Source organism: Podarcis raffonei, chromosome 16 (assembly GCF_027172205.1).
Source record: "Podarcis raffonei isolate rPodRaf1 chromosome 16, rPodRaf1.pri, whole genome shotgun sequence".
In the NCBI taxonomy this organism is placed as follows: domain Eukaryota; kingdom Metazoa; phylum Chordata; class Lepidosauria; order Squamata; family Lacertidae; genus Podarcis; species Podarcis raffonei.
The window spans coordinates 5,303,082-5,320,925 of record NC_070617.1 but is presented as its reverse complement, the minus strand read 5'-3'; the positions used below and the strand labels follow the sequence as shown (position 1 = coordinate 5,320,925).

Genomic DNA, 17,844 nt, shown 5'->3' with positions numbered 1-17,844 from the left:
GAGACAAGCCTTAGCATTCATCGGGGCTTTGATTTTGTCTGGAAATCCCATGTGCCATTGAGACTGCCCATTTCTTTCCTCCAGATTACATACAACCCGTCTGCCTTGTGTCCCACACAACTCAATGGGAGCCATTTGGAGCTCAACCTGTCTCTCTTATCCGCATGACCCGGCCACCCTTAAATCTGCATGGCCCCGCCCAGGGCTCCGTTCGTCACCCTGAAGTGTAACACAGAGACCGGAAGCGGGTTTTGAAAAGAGAGGACAATGCAGGGAAATCGTTGTACATGCTGTGCATTGGCTGTGATTCCTGCATTGCAGGGGGTTGGTCTAGAGGACCTTTGAGGGTCCCTTCCAACGCTACAATTCTCTGATTCCATGTCCCCCTATCCTCGCTTGAATTACCGGTAATTCTGAGTGCAGAGGCGTTCATCTTTACCTTCCCTGACCCCTTTCAAATGTCGCAGCACCTCCTCCTGAGCCTATGTATTTATTCATTTATTTATGTAGAATTTATAAAGCGCTTGATTGCAGACCAAAAGCTCAAAGCGGTTTACAAAAGAAGAAGAAGATAAAACCGTAACAGCATCACTAGAAAGAAATTAGCAGCAGTGATTTCAAAGTCTTTTGAAAAGTGAAAATAGCAATAGACCAAACACAGAATTAAAACTCGCATCAACTGTCTAAACACCTGAGTAGGCCTGAGTAAATATATATATATATATATGTTTTTAGCAGATGCCAAAAGAGTGCAGGGAAGATGCCACTGCAATAGATATCAATAAGCAGGGAGTTCCAAGGCATAGGATGAATTCTGAATAAACTGGTGGTATAGAAAGGGCCTTGGTTGAAGAGGCACACACCTGTGCACATATTGAAACGAACACATACTCAGAAAGAAACCAAAAAAGAGAGCACAGAGAAGGCCCCACTGCAATATATCAAGTGGCAGGGAGTTCCAAAGTTTAGGATGGTTGCTGAATAAACCGGTGGTCTAGAAGGGTCCTTAGCTGCAAGGCGCACACACGCATACACACTGTGCACAAATGGAAACAGACAGACAGAAAGAAACCTAAATGTGTGCAATGAAAGTGCTTGCCTGATATCAATAGGCAGGGAGTTCCAAAGGTGCCAAGTGCATTTCCTCCCTGCCTCTGCACATTCAGGATCCTGAATGGGCCTCTGAAGCCAAATCAAGCCCATTCAAAGGTGCCTGCATCAGCTCTCTCCTTCTCCGCTGGGATGTGTTTGTGCGTGTGGGTCCTTTGTGACCATCTCTGTGCGTTACCGAACGCAACTTTTGAAACCACAACGAAAGGAAGATAAACACCGCATCTGCAGGGCCTAGTGTTCGGCTTGACAAGGTCACCCACTGAACCACAGCTTTTTAAAAAAAGAAAACCCACATCTTTGCATTCTCCCTCCTAATTCATTGCCCTCTGGTGACTGATTTAAAAGCACACAACACGGATCCAGAGAGAGAGAGAGAGAGAGGAAGGACATGGGATATTTATCGTGTTGTATTGACCGACTCGGCCGGGAAAGAACTGGCTTACAAATTAAAATTAAAACATCAAAGCAGGAGCAGTCACGTGTGGGCTCCCCCCCCCCCCAGCCAACATCTACCCCCACCCAATTCTTCCATCCGTTTTGCAATCATATTTGGAAGTCGGGATCTGTCTCAATCTTCTCCCTCACCCCCCAAAATGCTGATCAAACATAGCTTCCCCCCCCCCCAGGAGTCCAATGACCTTATTTCAATATCACAGCAACATCCCCCCCCCAAAAAAAACCCTATAAGGATGCTAACGAGTCGAGGGACCTGGGAGGGGAGGTTAAAATAATATATAATGGCTGGAAATGATGGGGGGGTTGAAAGAGAGTGGTGACCCCCTTTAGGAAATCCCTCCTCCCCCCTTTGTTAGCGTAGCAAAAGAAAGATTCCCGAACCCACCAATTTTCAAAGGCAGCGGGGTAAAATAGTTTTTAAGAGATCTGAAAGGGGGGGGGATGAGAGGTTCTCAAAATTCGGAAGCCGGAGCCAGACTCCCCAACTCCCCACCCTACGCCTGTCCCACATTTTCCTTGAATGACATATCATACGCTTCAATTCCAGCCTCTAAATGTCAAAACGCCCTGATTTTCTTTAAAATAAGGGAACCATCTCCAGAAGGCTGAAATTAAAACCTTCCTCAGCACATCCCACACAATCCAGCCTCTCTTTAAAAAAAAAAAAAAAAGAGTATTTTTAATTTCTGGCATTTCCTTTCCGCCATCCGTTCTCCAGGCTCACCCCGTTCATACAGATGGTGTATGTGGCAAGGAGATTGTTGCCGGGGGCGGGATATCAGAAACAACCTCCCCTGAGTGCCCCCCACACCCCACAATCAAATTATTTGGTGGGCCCTGGGAAGACGGGGGGGGGGGATCCAGCCTTCAGAAAGATGAGCGCAGAGTTAAGAACAGCCGCTACCAGGAAACACCCCGAATTTGCAATTCTGAACACCCCCAAGGTCATTCATTGCTCTGTGTGCACACACTTCGGCCCTTCCAAATTTCAATATTCCCCCCCCCCTCCTTTGCAAAGCCGGATATAAATAAAACCTCCCGTAAAACCGAGATGCCAAAGTCAGGAAGCCTCGTCTGCCCTTTGCCAACTATGGCTCCCCAGCCTGACAGCCAAGAAAGATGAAGGATGCCATAAGAAATTGGCGAGGGGGGAAGCGAGAGGAAGAGAGACTTGCAGAAATTCAGGCCGAACCCAAAGGCAAGGTTTTCCAGGACAAAATGGCCACAGCACCGAGGAAGAGATGTGGTGGTGGTGGTGTAATTTGGGGGGTGGTTTTGCCACGCCACCCACCCTCAACAAGGTGGCGGAAAAAGGCAGCCAGGCAGGCACCTAAGGAAGAGAGCGGAGATAGCCCTGCTTACCTGCTCCTGTGGTACCCAGACACAGCTCTCCTCCTATCTCAGGCGCTCACCATCAGCCGGCAAAGGATGCTACTGCAACCAGGATGCAGGAGGAGGGAAGGACCAGAGCTGGCGGGAGGGAGCAGCGTTAACACTGCAGCTTCCAACGAGGAGAAGGAGGATGGGAGAGTCCATTGTGGCAGGGAGAGGAAGGGAGGGGCGGGCGGGCGAAAGAGAAGGGGTTGGTGGGGGGGGTGATGCAGTAAGGGGTTCAGGACCAAGCAAAATTGGGCAGATTTGGGGGAGAGAGAGGGGAAATAATCGGCTCTTCCCCAACCCCTGCGCTCAGTTACCTTCGGTCTCCGTGCTGGAGGACCTTTGCAAGCTCAGGTTTCTGCAGGCTCGGAGATATTTTTTTTTCGTTTTAACCCCAAAAAGGGGAGTCCAAGTGACTAATGGCCTCGTTAGGCAGTTCCAGCTGACGGTGTGGTTTTTCTTTTTCTTTCTTTCTTTCTTTCCCGGTGGTGCGAAGGGAAAAACGAAACAGAACAAAAAGGGGGGGAGAGCTTTTTGCTGGTAGATTCCCTTTGAAAGTCCCCAGAATGGTTAAAGGGTGGGGAAAGGAAGGGTTAAATGGATGCGGGGTTCAAATTAATCTCGTTTTCTTTTATTTGTAAAAAAATGTTATTCGTTTATTTGTTGCATTTCTGTCCCACCTTTTCGTCTCCAAAGAGCTCAAGGTGATGAACGTGGTTCTACCTTCGTCCTCGTTGAATTCCACACAACAGCCCTACGAGGTAGGTTGAGATGAGGGGCAGTGACTGCCTCAAGGTCACCAGTGCTGGATTTAGGGCAGTGTGGGCGGTTCCCATGCACAAGGCAATGAGCCGAGGGGGGCGCAAAATTGAGAAGACCCATAACTGAGAAGATCCATTTGGGGGTGACAATTTTTGGCTGCACTCAGGGCGCCATATTACCAGAGATTATCAAAGTCTGCTCCGAGGTCACCCAGTATGCTTCATGGCCAAGTGGAGATTTGAACCCTGGTCTCTCCTGGATCCAAGTCTTACACTCTAACCCTAGCTTTCTGGTTGCAGGGAAGGAAGAAAACAGAACAAGGAAGCTCCTTGGTTGATGTCAGTAGGGATTGATACATAGCCACACTGCCTCCTCCAACAGGATATTTTAGCCTGCCAGTGGAAGGGAGCCAGTCTAACCTCGTTTGGGAGGCAATCCTATAATCTGGGGCAGCCACAGAAAAGGCTCTGTCCCTTGGGTCACCACCGACTGTGCCTCTGATGTTGATGGGACCAAGGGGAGAGACCCATCTGAGAATTTTGGCATCTGGGCAGGTTCGTATAGGAAGATGCAATCTTCCAGGTAGCCTGGATTCAAGGCAATATATGCTTAAGACCATGGGTAGGCAAACTAAGGCCCAGGGGCTAGTTCTGGCCCAATTGCCTTCTCAATCCGGCCCGCAGACGGTCCGGGAATCAGCGTGTTTTTACATGAGTAGAATGTGTGCTTTTATTTAAAATGCATCTCTGGGTTATTTGTGGGGCATAGGAATTCATTCTTTTTGTTTTCTTTCAAAATATAGTCCAGCCAGCCCCCTGCTGAAAAAGTTTGCTGACCCTTGCTTAAGACCGTCTCTAAGCAGTCTACAAAATAATGAATACATTGAAACTGTGAAACTACAATATAATGAACTGCTATATTAAACAGCACTACAATGCAATGGCTTTAAAGAAGATGTTGTTTGTTGTTTAGTCGTTTAGTCATGTCTGACTCTTCGTGACCCCATGGACCAGAGCACGCCAGGCCTTCCTGTCTTCCACTGCCTCCCGCAGTTCGGTCAAACTCATGTTGGTAGCTTCAAGAACACTGTCCAACCATCTCATCCTCTGTCGTCCCCTTCTCCTTGTGCCCTCCATCTTTCCCAACATCAGGGTCTTTTCCAGGGAGTCTTCTCTTCTCATGAGGTGGCCAAAGTCTTGGAGCCTCAGCTTCAGGGTCTGTCCTTCCAGTGAGCACTCAGGGCTGATTTCCTTCAGAATGGATAGGTTTGATCTTCTTACAGTCCTTGGGACTCTCAAGAGTCTCCTCCAGCACCATTAAAGAAGATAAAAGGTAAAGGTACCCCTGCCCGTAGGGGCCAGTCTTGACAGACTCTAGGGTTGTGCGCCCATCTCACTCAAGAGGCCGGGGGCCAGCGCTGTCCGGAGACACTTCCGGGTCACGTGGCCAGTGTGACATCGCTGCTCTGGCGAGCCAGAGCCGCACACGGAAACGCCGTTTACCTTCCCGCTAGTAAGCGGTCCCTATTTATCTACTTGCACCCGGGGGTGCTTTCAAACTGCTAGGTTGGCAGGCACTGGGACCGAACAACGGGAGCGCACCCCGCCGCGGGGATTCGAACCGCCGACCTTTCGATCGGCAAGCCCTAGGCGCTGAGGCTTTTACCCACAGCGCCACCCGCGTCCCTATTAAAGAAGATAATCCCACCCAAAAACATAGCAGCACATTTTAAAACTTCAGCATTTACACCATCCTCAGAACCACTCCACTTTGTCATTTTTTAAAAAAAAATCAGGTTCCTAGTCCCTGTTGCTCAAAAGAGCAGCACTGAGGTTTCCATTAAAGGGTCTTCAGCCACTGCTATAGAACACCTCTTTGCTCCTTTCTCTCTGACTCATGAAACCAAAACAAGACAAAGTCTTCAAATCCACTTCATCCACATAGTTCACCCAGATCCTCTGAATTAATTCTTGCTTTCCTGGTGCAGAAGTCTTACGCCCTTGGTATACTACGAGCCTTTGGATACTCTAAAATGAGAGGTTGGAATCCTCTGTCTGGAGGATCCACGTTTCCACAGATAAGATCCTGAATGCTGAAAGCATTTGGGAGATACATAAAGGGGTTTTTCTTCTGTGGGGTTTCTTCTGCGAAGTGGTTGTGTGTGCGTCTTGGCATAGCCGATGGAAAAAACCTGGTTCCCATTTCTGCTGCTAAGTGACAGCTGGGGAGAACCAAAGGTTGGTTCTCTGAGCTGAACCGATGGACTAGTCCTGCTTCTTTTTCCCTCCCTCTGCACTGCAGCCTGGTTGGAAATTCAGCCCTCAAGTTTGGGATGGAGAACGATATGGTACGGCACAATACGATACAATACGATCTTCTTTATTGTCATTGTCCCATACAGAACAACAAAATTAAAATAAAAATCTACATAAGACATTCAAAACCAACAAGCCTGCTATCCCAGCTATCCCAACCTGGTTAGCCCCCTAAAAACTCTGATACCCCATTTTTAAAATACAATATACTCCCATAGAGACTCCTTAAAGGTAAAGGGGCCCCTGACCTTTAGGTCCAGTCGTGACCGACTCTGGGGTTGTGGTGCTCATCTCGCTTTATTGGCTGAGGGAGCCGGCGTACAGCTTCCGGGTCATGTGGCCAGCATGACTAAGCCGCTTCTGGCGAACCAGAGCAGCGCACAGAAATGCCGTTTACCTTCCTGCCGGAGTGGTACCTATTTATCTACTTGCACTTTGATGTGCTTTTGAACTGCTAGGTTGGCAGGAGCTGGGACCAAGCAACAGGAGCTCACCTCATTGCGGGGATTCGAACCGCCGTCCTTCTGATCGGCAAGTCCTAGGCTCCATGGTTTAACCCACAGTGCCACCTGCGTCCCTATAAGAGACTCCTTACACTGTGTTTAAACCAAAATTGCGTTTGGATAGAGACTGTTTCTCAGGCGGCTAGTCCTAGTCTTTATAACCCTGTACCTTCTTCCAGAAGGCAGAAGCTGAAAGAGATCATTTCCGGGGTGTGCACTATCCTGGTCCCACCATTCTCTTCCCTGAATGTTTGGCTGTGCTGAGGCTCATGGGAGTTGCAAGTCCAGTGACACCACATAATTTCCCCATACAGTGGTACCTCGGGTTAAGAACTTAATTCATTCCGGAGGTTCGTTCTTAACCCGAAACTGTTTGTAACCTGAGGTACCACTTTAGCTAATGGGGCCTCCCGCTGCTGCCACACAATTTCTGTTCTCATCCTGAAGCAAAGTTCTTAACCCGAGGTACTATTTCTGGGTTAGCGGAGTCTGTAACCTGAAGCGTCTGTAACCTGAGGTTCCACTGTACCTGAATCAAGTATTTCCATGGCTTCCCTTGACAGCGTTCTAGGACAGGCTTCCTCAACCTCAGCCTCCAGATGTTTTTGGCCTACAACTCCCATGATCCCTAGCTAGCAGGACCAGTGTCAGGGATGATGGGAATTGTAGTCTCAAAACATCTGAAGGAGGGCTGAGGTTGAGGAAGCCTGTTCTAAGATGTCAGCTAAAGGGCAGAATGGGAAACAAGCTTAGAGCTTGAGGACTAAAATCCTCGCTCCGTTTTGAGCTGACTGTGCCCACTCCCTCGCTCCCACGCCGTTTATTTGACCCTCCACCTGCTGCAGAGAGCGTGTGGGTAATCTCCACACCCACTCTCCGCTTTTATTTTATTTTAAAGAGCAGTTCTGAAGTGTCGGTTCCGTTCCAGGCGGTAAAACCCCACCGGGGGATTCGGAGCGGCTGCTTTCTCGGAGTAACGAGGAATTATAGCATCCGTGCAGGGCTGATAATCGCTCGCTTAATAGCTTTTCCTTCTGCCGCTTGAGGGAGAGGATCTTTAAAGAGCAGCCCTGGCAAAGGAGCCATTTGGCTGCCTTCGCTTGGCTGGCGATGACTCACGGAGGCAGCGGAGATGGATGTCTAGGCTGGGCCAAGGAGGTGGCTTGACGGAGAGGATCTGTCCACGGCTGGCAACAGCTCTAGGCTGGCAGGAAAGGCACTGGTGTGGGAGATGAATGGATAGGGCCTGCGATGGGGCCACAGTCTACCAGGGAAATCCCTCCAGCTGTACAGGATACCAGCAAAATCCATGGTGAGAGGCGTTTGACAGTGGAACAGATTGCCTTGGAAGGGGACGCAGTCTTCTTCCTTGGAAGTTCTTAAACAGAGGATGGCTGGCCATCTGTTGGGGATCTGTTAGCTGTGATTCCTGTGATGACCTTCGAGGGTCCCTTTCATAGCTATGATAATACTAGAAAACTTATTTACAGACATTAGTTTACATGACATTTCCTCAGGCTAAGTTCCCGTTTCCAATCAAACTTCACATTTAACGCTGTCTGTCACTGAGACAGCTCCTGAACATGAAACCAGACGGCTCCTTGATAGGCCCATGACAGGGCCGATGTGATAATTCGCTTTCAGTCCCCTTCACTTTGCTGTCTCATTATGCCTAATCTACCTGCCTGCAAGATCCTGAGGGGAAACAGTGCCCCTTTGAATCCAGAAAGTCAAAGAGTCCAGGCTAGAGTCTGAGGTACAGTTCATAACTGTTGTAATTCCACCATTAAACAGAAGGCAATGAACTCAAATATAGAGCGTATCAGTTTTTTCTACCTTTTATCAGAAAGCAATTAATGCTGTCACACAAGATACACAACACTGTGCTCTTTCTCTCTGTCAGTGCACAGGTGGGTAAGCTATGGACCAAACATGTATATGGCAAAATATATATACATAGCAACATGATTTCAAAGAATCTAGACACAGGGTTTCTCCTGTGATCATCCTTGATGATCATGTGATTCTCTGATTCACTGGAGGCTTTTAAAGAGGGTGTCGAATGATTTATAATTGCTTGACTGACCGAACCCAAAGGGTGCCCACTATAATGGTTCCTTGTCATCCTGTGACAAGTGGGGTACCGCAGGATTCTGTCCCGGGCCCCGTTGCTGCTCAACGTCTTTATAAACGACTTGGACGAAGGAATTGGGGGGACGCTCATTCAATTCGCAGGTGACACCAAATTCGGAAGGGTAGCTAATGCAGCAGAAGACAGAACCGGGATTCAAGATGACCTTAACAGATTGGAGAACTGGGCCCAAACAAATTTCAATAGCGACAAATGTCAGGTTCTGCACTTAGGGAGGAAAAACCAGCTGCACAAATATAAGCTGGGGAACATCTTGCTTACCAGTATTGCATGCGAAAAGGATCTGGGGTCTTAGTGGACCACAAGCTTAACATGAGTCAACAGTGTGATGCAGCAGCAAAAAAAGGACTAATGCTGTTCTAGGCTGCATCAATAAAAGTCTAGTGTCTAGATCTAGGGATGTAATAAAAGGTAAAGGGACCCCTGACCATTAGGTCCAGTCGTGGACGATTCTGGGGTTGCGGCGCTCATCTCGCTTTATTGGCCGAGGGAGCCGGCGTACAGCTTCCGGGTCATGTGGCCAGCATGACTAAGCCGCTTCTGGCAAACCAGAGCAGCGCACAGAAACGCCGTTTACCTTCCTGCCAGAGTGGTACCTATTTATTTACTTGCACTTTGACGTGCTTTCGAACTGCTAGGTTGGCAGGAGCAGGGACTGAGCAACGGGAGCTAACCCCGTTGCGGGGATTCGAACTGCCGACCTTCTGATCGGCAAGTCCTCGACTCTGTGGTTTAACCCACAGCACCACATAGTACCACTCTATTCTGCCTTGGTCAGACCACACCTGGAATACTGTGTCCAGTTCTGGACACCACAGTTTAAGAAGGGTGTTGACAAGCTGGAACGTGTGCAGAGGAGGGCAACCAAGATGATCAAGCCTTATGAGGAACGGTTGAAGGAACTGGGTACCTTTATCCTGGAAAAGAGGAGACTGAGAGGAGATATGATGGCCATCTTCAAATATGTTAAGGGCTGTTCCGTGGAGGATGGAGTAAGCTTGTTTTCTCCTGCTCTGGAAGGTAGGACTCAAACCAATGCCTTCAAGTTACAAGAAAGGAGATTCTGACTAAACAGAAGGAAGAACTTTCTGAAAGTAAGAGCTGTTTACCAGTGGAATGGACTCAGTCGGGAGGTAGCAGAGTCTCCTTCCTTGGAGGTTTTTAAGCAGAGGTTGGATGGTCATCTGTCATGGATGCTTTCAATGAGATTCCTGCATTGCAGGGGGTTGGACTAGATGACCCTCGGGATCCCTTCCAACTCTACATTTCTATGATTCTACAAACCCATTGTTCCATACGAGGGATGGTTAAGAGAATGGGGTACATTCTGCCTGATGGCTGTTTGTTCCACCCTGTCTGTCCAAAGTAGCACTATTTCCCTTTCACTGCAGCTCACCTTCTGCGAAAACATCCTATGCGTTTTCCTGTTCGCTATGGCAAAACCGCGTGACTTAATTTCCTCTGTGGGGAAAGGCTGCAGCATTTGTGTCTTCTTAATTTAGAGGAAAGTCGGGGAAGAGGTGACGTGATTGGAGGTTATAAATATGTGCCCGGCATGCAGAAATAATAATAATACATTTTATTTATACCCCACCCTCCCCGGCCAGAGCCAGGCTCAGGGCGGCTAACACCAATAAAATCACAGTAAAAATCATAATGGGGGAAAACCAATTTAAAATACAGGTTAAAATGCAATTTAAAATGCAGCCTAATTTTAAAAGTAGCCGATAAATCAAGACCATAAGAAAGTGGATAAACATTTTTTCCTCCCTCTCTCATTACACTAGAACTCTTGGGCATCCAATGAATGTTGGAAGATTCAAGACAGATAAAAGAAACCCCTTATTCACACGGTGTGTAGTGGAACTCACTGCTGCAGGAGACAGTGACGGCCACTAATCTAGATGGCTTTAAAAGAGGACTGGATAAATTCATGGAGGAGGAAAGGGCTTTTTGTTGTTGTTGTTGTTTAGTCGTTTAGTCGTGTCCAACTCTTCATGGCCCCCTGGACCAGAGCACACCAGGCACTCCTGTCTTCCACTGCCTCCCGCAGTCTGGTCAAACTCATGCTGGTAGCTTTGAGAACACTGTCCAACCATCTCGTCCTCTGTCGTCCCCTTCTCCTTGTGCCCTCCATCTTTCCCAACATCAGGGTCTTTTCCAGGGAGTCTTCTCTTCTCATGAGGTGGCCAAAGTCTTGGAGCCTCAGCTTCAGGATCTGTCCTTCCAGTGAGCACGCAGGGCTGGTTTCCTTCAGAATGGAGAGGTTTGATCTTCTTGCAGTCCATGGGACTCTCCAGAGTCTCCTCCAGCACCAGAATTCAAAAGCATCAATTCTTTGGCAATCAGCCTTCTTTATGGTCCAGCTCTCACTTCCATACAGGGCTATTGGTGGCTATTAGCCAGAAAGGCAATGTTCTGCACCCCACAGCTGAAGGCTAGAAACCACAGGAAGGGTGGCCTTTTGCTAAGGTCCTGTTTACAGGTTTCCAGTTGAGGCCCCTGGTTGGCTGGTGTGAGAACAGGTCGTTGGATGAGATAGACTGTTCCAGCAGCCTCTTCTTTTATTATTAAAATAAAATAAACTCTTCACCCCTGTTCTCATTTTGGCATTTACACCTAACCAGGAAATTTGAAAGATCCCATCACCACCAGAGGTTTAAGGTTTCTCCCTTTAATTTTATTTTTTAATCCTCGTATTCCGTCTGCCTCTCAACCTGCAAACATCCATTTCTGAAAACAGCAGGGTCTTAGCAACATCCTTCTGCCTGGCTGTGAAATTAACGTGCGAGGCAAACGGATGTAAATTGCAGCCCTTCGTTGTACTGTCAGCAACAGCTCATTTTGTGGAGGGTGTTTTTTTTCCCTTTCTTCTTGCGTTACTCAGAGTTCTCAGAACAGAGAACACCACGCAACGCACTCAGATCCTGGAGGTGGGGGGGGGTGTGGAGAGGCTAGCTTTTTCAATGGCACCGCAGTCGCTGGAGCAGAGCAGAGGGAAAGCAGATCTGAAAATTGCAGGGTAAGGAAACAGATACAGTGGGGAACTTACAAGGCTGTGCTCACGGTGGGATGGAGAACGGCTGGCTAGGGGGAAGAGAGACCCTATCAGGTCAGGTATACAGCCAAAGGTCTGAATGACCAATCCCTGGTGTGTGGTCAGAATGCAATCAAGGATGGGCGGAGTGTAGCTCAGTGGCAGTGCCTGTTTTTGGGGGGAGGGGGTTTCCAAAAAAAATTATTGGTTTTCCAAATTTATAGCAAACATAAAAGAAAAACATTACAATATAAAATAAAGCAAACAAACAAACATTTACCCTAACTATTATAATCCCACTTTTGATTTCATTGTTAGATGACTTCCTCAAATCCCCCAGCTGAATTTCCATATAACTCATCGTAGCAGTTTTCCAATACTATTTTCAAATAAAATTAACTTAGTCAATTAACATCTTTCTTTCTTTTCATTTTCACTTCTATCCATAGTGTTATGCAATTTAACATATTTAACTCCTAAGCCAATTTGGTACTTACAAATCGTTCTACTTATGTTATCTTAGAGTATTTAACTAAATACTCCTTACATTTCTTCCATTCTTCTTGGTACTCCTCCTCTTTCTGTTCGCGGATTCTTCCGGTCAGGTCGACCAGCTCCAAAAAGTCCATCATCTTCATCTGCCATTCCTCCACTGTTGGTATTTCTTGTGATTTTCAATTTTTGGCTAACAAAATTCTTGCTGCAGTTGTGGCATACAAAAACAATCTAACATCTTTCCTGGGCACTTCCAAACCTGTTATTCCAAGTAGAAAGGCTTCTGGGTTGTTGTTTTTTAATAAAAGTCTATTTCAACATCTTTTTCAATTCATTGTAAATCTTTTCCCAGAAGTCTTTCACCTTGGGACATGTCCACCACATATGAAAAAAGGTACCCTCCTTTTCTTTACACTTCCAACATAAATTATCACCCGTGTGGTAGATCTTAGTGGCAGTGCCTGTTTGAATGCAGAAGGTGATGGAACCTCCAGGCCCAGTGGCAGTCTATCTAGATTTCAAGGTTCTTAGGGGCATTTGGACTCTGTGAGAACAGGATAATGGACTGTGATGGCCCAGTATCCAGCCGGGCTCTTCAGATGTGGAAATTGCCAGCTGGCAGGCTGTTGTGATGAATGAAAGACAACACCTGCTGTATGCACTCGTTCAATAGGGCTTGAGTGGCTCCCTTATCAAAGGACAGCAGCAATCGCCTCGCTGTGTGTTGAACCTGGCGGAGCCCTGCCAATACACCTCCATACTGTTGGACCGGCCAGTTGTCGTCCAAGGACTGAAGGAAATAAGGATAACCTGCAAGACCTGGCCATCCTATCCCCGAGTCCAGCATCCTATTCTCACAGGGGCCAACTGCCCTAAGAACATAGGAATCTGTGTCTGGACCTGGAGATTCTACAGGTGAAACTCGAAAAATTAGAATATTGTGGGAAAGTTCATTTATTTCAGTAATTCAACTTAAAAGGTGAAACTAATATAGGAGATAGACTGCCCACACTGACAAAAGTACCAAAAGCTGGTTCAATGCCCATGGGATTACTGTGCTTGATTGGCCAGCAAACTCGCCTGACCTGAACCCCATAGAGAATCTATGGGGCACTGCCAAGAGGAAGATGAGAGACATGAGACCGAGCAATGCAGAAGAGCTGAAGCATAACACCTCAGCAGTGCCACAGGCTGATAGCATCCATGCCACGCTGCATTGAGGCAGTAATTGATGCAAAAGGGGCCCAAACCAAGTACTGAGTACATGTGCATGCTTCTACTTCTCAGAGGTCCAATATTGCTCTATTTGCAATCCTTGTTTTGCTGATTTCATTTAATATTCTAATTTTCTGAGATTGTTAATTTGGGGTTTTCATTAACTGTATGCCATGATCATCACAATTATAACAAATAAAGCCTTGACATATCTTTGCACGCCATGAGTCTCATATATTAGTTTCACCTTTTAAGTTGAATTACTGAAATAAATGAACTTTTCCACGATATTCTAATTTCTCGAGTTTCACCTGTATAAGGACATCAGGAGAGCCTGGCTGCAGGATGAGGCCAGAGGGCTCACCCAGTCCAGCGTCCTGATTGGCCCAAAGAGCAGGATAGCAACCTCATAGCAAAGAGCAGGAACCTCATAGCAAGCAAAGGCACTCTCTGCTCCTGCAATTTCCAGTAACCAATATTCAGAAGCAGCTCTGGAGGCTGAGCAGAGCCCTCTCCTAATCCATGGATTTGCCCAATCCTTTTCAAAAAGGAATCTAAATTGTTGGCCACCACTGCCTGCTGCGGAAGTGAGTTCCACTGTTTAAGGACGGACCATGTGAAAAAGTCCTTCTGTCCCAATTCCTCCATCATTCAGCTTCCTGTGGTGCTGCTCCAAGCAAGCTGGAGTTCTTTCAGATGACCTGCCTATATCAGGCTTCCTCAACCTCGGCCCTCCAGATGTTTCGAGACTACAATTCCCATCATCCCTGACCACTGGTCCTGCTAGCTAGGGATCATGGGAGTTGTAGTCCAAAAACATCTGGCGGGTTGAGGTTGAGGAAGCCTGGCTTATATAGACTGCTCCTCCTGCATCTGTTTGCAGGGAGGCTAGATGACACCAGCTAATTACTTAGCTAATTTCACTCCGCTTTGATTGCAAGGCTAGATTATATGTTGCAGCAAGGCAACATACATAACCCCCCCCCCCGCTGTGCAACTCCCCATCACTTTTCTTATCGCAAAAGATCGGGCCTTTGGATGGGGGGAATGGGTTTGTTGTGCAAGACTCAGCTGCAACTGCACCACCGACGCATGACTGACTCCCACCCCAAAATAGTGAGTCTGGAAACGTCCCCTGGGAATGCACGTGAAAGGAATCCGGAAGAGTTCTCAAAAGGTTTGGTTCTTTGAGCTGCGACCTCTAGTGGAAGGAAGCTGTGGCTCAGTCCTTCGTGTTTAGGGGTGTATATCGTCGCAACCCTGACCATTAGGTCTAGTCGTGACCGACTGGGGTTGTGGTGCTCATCTCGCTTTATTGGCCGAGGGAGCCAGCATGACTAAGCCGCTTCTGGCGAACCGGAGCAGCGCATGGAAACACCGTTTACCTTCCCGCCGGAGCGGTACCTATTTGTATACTTGCACTTTGACACACTTTCGAACTGCTAGGTTGGCAGGAGCAGGGACTGAGCAACGGGAGCTCACCCAGTCGCAGGGATTCGAACCGCTGACCTTCTGATCAGCAAGTCCTAGGCTCTGTGGTTTAACCCACAGCGCAGGTGACCCATTTGGGATAGTCGAGGCCCAATCTTCCTGCTTCTAGCTTTAAAAACGTAAGAGGAGCCAGTTGAAACAGGCCAGTGACCCATCTAGTCATCCTGTTCTCACAGCGGCCACCCAGATGTCCGAGGGAAACCCACAGGCTGGGCCAGAGCACAAGAGCAACTCTCCCCTCCTGTTCTTTCCCACAACTGGTAATGAGAAACATTGCTGTCTCCAGCCGTGGAAGGAAAGCATAGCCTCTGTCATGGGCAGTAGCCTTTGATAGCCCTCTCCTCCATTAATTTGTCCAGTCCTACAGGGCTATCAGTGTCCCATGGGAGCTAGTTTCATAGTTTAACCACACGCTGCATTAAGGACTTTCTCACCCCTTAAACGTCAGGCAACCTCGTACCCACAAGAAATTTTGTGCAATTCCCCCAAGTGAGGACTGATGGGAGTTCTGGTCCAAAACAGCTGGAGAACTTCTGGCGTGTGAAAATGATGTTTTAAGGCAACAACTTCTGAAATCAAAATGTCGGTGGCAGAGACCCCCTTTGCATAATGTTAAATTTGAACCCTCTCAGGCTGTCAAGGAAGGTGTCAAGTTCTCCATGCACTGATTCTTCTTCTTTTAATTAAATTGCTGGCTTAATTATCAGTTTCCCTCCCTGCGATCGCATCGAGTGAGTTGTTCCGGAAACTTGTCAATCATGTTCTGCGCTATACACACCATTTCCCCCAAGGCGTGTTGCGAAGAACCTTCTGCTCCGCACAGTAACTAGTATAGTGTTTCCACTGCTTTTCTGGCGCAAACTTCAAAAGAGGGGAGTGTTACCCTCCAAAACTGACCCTGGGAAGGCAGAGAGCAATTTCCTCCCAAGACCTGGCATGGCTGGCATGTTCTTATCCTTGTTAAGTTGCAACATCTGCACCAAACGGCTTAAGAGCAAAAGCCAAGTGGCCTATCCTGCAAGTTCCCCATACGAATGGATTGCATTTTAAGCCATAGCTCAGTGGCAGAGCATCTGCCTTGCCCCAGGTTCAATCCCCCAATGGCATCTCTGAGTAGCGCTGGGCAACAACTCTGCCTGAAACCCCTGGAAAGCGGCTGCCAGTTAGTGCAGACAATCTCGAGGTATATGGACCAATGATCTGAGTCGGTGCAAGGCAGCTTCCCACGCCAGCTAGTCTGAGAGCCTTTTTTGGCAGGGCGAATAATAATAATAATAATAATAATAATAATAATAATAATAATAATAATAATAATTTATTTATACCCCGCCCATCTGGCTGTTTCCCCAGCCACTCTGGGCGGCCCCCATTGAGTGTTAAAAACAATACAGCATTAAATATTAAAAACTTCCCTAAACAGGGCTGCCTTCAGATGTCTTTTAAAAATAAGATAGCTGCTTATTTCCTTGACATCTGATGGGAGGGTGTTCCACAGGGCGGGTGCAACTACCAAGAAGGCCCTCTGTCTGGTTCCCTGTAACCTCACTTCTCACAATGAGGGAACTGCCAGAAGGCCCTCGGCGCGGGATCTCTGTCTGGATTGAACGATGGGGGTGGAGACGCTCCTTCAGGTATACTGGGCTGAGGCCGTTTAGGGTCTCTTTGAATTGTGCTCGGAAACGTACTGGGAGCCAATGCAGATCTTTCAGGACTGGTGTTATGTGGTCTTGGCGGCCGCTCCCAGTCACCAGTCTAGCTGCCGCATTCTGGATTAATTGCAGTTTCCAGGTCACTTTCAAAGGTAGCCCCACGTAGAGATCACTGCAGTAGTCCAAGCGGGAGATAACTAGAGCATGCACCACTCTGGCGAGACAGTCTGTGGGCAGGGAGGGTCTCAGCCTGCGTACCAGGTGGAGCTGGTAGACAGCCACCCTGGACACAGAATTAACCTGCGCCTCCATGGACAGCTGTGAGTCCAAAATGACTCCCAGGCTGCGCACCTGGTCCTTCAAGGGCACAGTTACCCCATTCAGGACCAGGGAGTCCTCCATACCCGCCTGCCTCCTGTCCCCCCAAAACAGTACTTCTGTCTTGTCAGGATTCAACCTCAATCTGTTAGCAGCTATCCATCCTCCAACCGCCTCCAGGCACTCACACAGGACATTCACCGCCTTCACTGGTTCTGATTTAAAAGAGAGGTAGGATGAATAAACATCCCCTTCCAAAAAAAAATACTCACACCCCTAAGCTGCAGGTTTTGGAGGTGACGCAATTTTTTACTGAACACACCCAGAATAAAATCAGCATTAAGGATTAGGGTGCCAAAATGCTGAAGCCCACAGCCAACCACCTATGACAGACTGCACATAGTCCCGAAGGCACTCGTAGACAGTGCCTGGCACCCTGTTGAACCTTTGGAGGTGTGGTGGGAATTATAGTATATCTTTTATAAGACAGCCTACATGTGAAGAGATGGGGGGGGGCCGTGTGAAAGGGTATTGCTAAGAGAATCTGCTTACTCAGACTGTCTTTAAAGTGTGTCATGCAAATTTGCACAGGAAAAAGAGCCTTTGAGAGCAGACATCCTGTTCATCTTGCTGAATCAGGCATCCAGATCAGACAATACCCTGCTTTTCCTCTGAGAATGTGACTTAATTTCTATACATGTGTAAATGTAAGGTGGCGGAATGCCTCTCTAGAAGCCTGTGTGATGCATAGGCCTCTGAACTCCACTTTTGTGGGTTCCCCAGCAGCTGCTGTTGTTTTTTTTTCCAAGTAAAGCTTAGAGATCACAACTGGTGTGGTTAATTAAGAGAAAATCCACCACAGAAGCCTAAAAATAACCAGCTGGAGCCCTAAGGATGGGCGGGTGCTGGTAGAAGGAGCACTGTTATTTTTTCTTTTTTAAAAAAATAATAATATTAGGAG

The 17,844-nt window shown here is 47.7% G+C and overlaps 1 protein-coding gene across 1 annotated transcript in view; it reads right to left on the bottom strand.

The window, feature by feature from the left end:
- The window catches only part of SV2A (synaptic vesicle glycoprotein 2A), a 53,720-nt gene extending 50,359 nt beyond the window's left edge, over positions 1 to 3,361 (bottom strand). The window contains exon 1 of the mRNA XM_053369381.1: positions 3,264 to 3,361. The gene's annotated coding sequence lies outside the window, so the exon portion shown is untranslated. The remainder of the gene's footprint in view (positions 1 to 3,263) is intronic.
- Between the last annotated feature and the right edge of the window lie 14,483 nt (positions 3,362 to 17,844).